Source organism: Petaurus breviceps, unplaced genomic scaffold (genome assembly GCF_028583685.1).
Source record: "Petaurus breviceps papuanus isolate PSGF00001 unplaced genomic scaffold, PetGlider_PUasm1.0 90696, whole genome shotgun sequence".
Lineage (NCBI taxonomy): Eukaryota > Metazoa > Chordata > Mammalia > Diprotodontia > Petauridae > Petaurus > Petaurus breviceps.
Genome location: NW_027187314.1, coordinates 9843811 through 9846792, shown reverse-complemented (window position 1 = coordinate 9846792; position 2982 = coordinate 9843811).

The window sequence follows — 2982 nt, the reverse complement described above, 5'->3', positions numbered from 1 at the left end:
AGCTGTGAGTGACTCAACTATCCTCAGCAATACAACGTTCCAAGACAATTCTGATGGATTTGTGCTGAAAAATGCTCTCTATCCCCAGAAAAATAACTGGTGGTGTCTGAATACAGATTTAAGCATTTTTTTTTACTTTCTTTATTTTTCTTGAATTTTTTGAGTAATTATTTTCTTTGGCAACATGACTAATGTGGAAATATGTTTTAGATGACTACACATGTATAACCCATATCAAATTGCTTGCCTTCTAAATGAGGGGGGTGGGAATGGAGGAAGGGAGAGAATTTGGGACTCAAAGTTTTAAAAATGAATGTTAAAAATTGTTTTTACATGTAATTCATGAAAAATGAAACACTAAATTTCAAATGTATTTGGGAAATATTTAATAAAATAAATTAAAATATAAAAAGGGGGAAAGGACCCGCATGTACAAAAGTATTTATAGCAGCTGTTTTTGTGGTGGAAATTGAGGGAATGCCCATCAGTTGGGGAATAGCTGAACAAGTTGTGGTATATGAATGTTATGGAATACTATTGTTCTATAAGAAATGATGAGCAGGCAGATTTCATTAAAACCTATAAAAAACTTACATGAATTGATGCTGAGTGAAGTGAGCAGAACCAGGAGAACATTGTACACTGTAATAGCAACATAGTGTGATGATCAACTGTGATAGACTTAGCTCTTCTCAGTAATGCAATGATCCAAGACAATTCCAAAAGTCTCATGATGGGAAGTGCTATCCACATTCAGAGAAAGAACTAGGCAGTCTTAATGCATATTAAAGCATACTATTTTTACTTTTTTGTTGCTTTTTTGTTTTTTCTTTCTCATGGCTTTCCTCCTTTGTTCTGATTCTTGTTTTACAACATGATTAATGTTGTAAACATAAAAAATATGTGTAATATGATTGTACATGTATAACCTATATTAGATTGCTTTCTATCTTGTGCACAGTGGGAGGAAAGGAAGGGAGGGAGAAAAATTTGAAACTCAAAATCTTATAAAAATGAATGTTGAAAATTATCTTTACATCTAACTGGGGAAAATATTATTAAGTGGAAATAACATTAAAAATTTAGAAATATGAATTTTAATTTGAAGGTAGAATATGAAAAGATGACCTAAAGTTTATTAGTCTTCCATAAAAAAATCATGAAAAAAGAATATCTGAGCATTATAGTTCAGGAAGTCATATCACTCCCTGCCAACTCCATACCCAATTTGTTGCTAAGGCTTGTTGATTTCACCTTTTCACCTCCCCTTTCTCTCCTCTAACAGTGCCACCACTGTAGTGAAGGTTCTCATCCCCTTATGCCTAGACTATTGATGGGTGTGCCTGCCTGAAGTCTCTGTCCACTCTAATCCATTCTCCACTTAACCACCAAAGTGATTTTTTTCTAAAGTGCAGTGTTACCTACCCCCTTGAAACCTCCCACCCAACTTAATAAACTCCAGTGGCTCCCTATTGCTCCCAGAGCAAATACAAAATGCTCTGGTTAGCATGAAAAGTTCTAGCCTAGATCCCTCTTCCCTTTCCAGTCTTCTTACACCTTACTTCCCACCCTGTACTCTTCAATCCAGTAACACTGGCTTCCTTACTATTCAACAAACAAGACATTCCAGCTCTTTATTCGAGGCATTTTCTTTGGTTGCCCCCACCACAGCAGGAATAGTCTCCCTCCTCAGCTCTTACCTATCAACCTCCTTGGCTTCCTTTAAATTAAAACTAAAATTCAACCTTCAACAAGAAACCTTTCCCAGGCCCTCTTAATTCTAGTGCCTTCCTTCTGTTAATTATTTCCTATTTATCTTGAGTATGGCTTGTGTTGTATATTTGTTTGCATATTGTCTCTTCTGTTAAAATATAAATTCCTTGAGGGAAAGAACTCTTTTTTTGCCTCTTTTTGTATTCCCAGAGATTGGCACTGTGTTTGGAACATAGGAGGTGCTTAACAAATGTTAAATTACTAATTATTGACTGATTGGGAGGTTTGTGGCTATAACTAAATGTGAATCATAGGGAGCTCATATATTTTAGAAGCTTTAGATGTCATCTTTATAAAAATTGACCATGTGCTATGATGGTATAAACTAAACAAAAATAAAAAGAGAACATATTAAACATGTCCTTTATATATCACAACACATTAAGTTATTTTAATCAATATGGAAAACATTACAAGAGGGTTTATATATAAATGGAGACTAAATAATGTAGTAATACGGAATGAGTAGAAAATCTAGGGAAGATGTTAGGTAGCTGTAACACCAGCACAATAGTCACAACACCTATGATGGCTATGAATATGCCGGTGTAATTCTGAATCACAAAATATAACAGACTTTCCACATTGAAGACAGAAGAAAAACATTTATTCAAACACCAGAAAGTCAAATCCATCATAGCAATAAAGAAATCTATACACAATATCAATGCAGAGGTCACCACTATCCCCAAACTTTCCACCTATTAGGGTTTTCCTACAAACAAACACTCACAGTTTGCTGCCTGCTTCCTCTCTCTCCCTCAATTGTAACTACTCTGACCAACTTCCTCTCTCTCTGCTCCAACATTCATGCTCCACCTGTTCAACAAGCTCCTCTCACCACAGGAGTTATGTGGCTCAAACTCACATGACTTAGACTTCCATGTGACTTAAGCAAGTCACATGGGCCTAATAATGGATGGGAAAAATCTTGCCATTTACATTACCATTATATTCAGCCCCAAGATCTTTCATATCCATTACACAGGCTAATGGGAATTTAGGGGTAACTGGTGTCAACAGAACTTTATAACAATATAGTAGGGATAACACAAAATAAGCACATAAAACAATATCTTAGGGTGGGACTTGAACACAAGCACTCCATCATTTCCCCCCTGGAATGAATGGGGTCCAAAATCATGGGGTAAAGGAAAAAGGTCTCTTCTTCCATAGCTACTTCCTGATGAAATTGGATGTAGAGTTGTC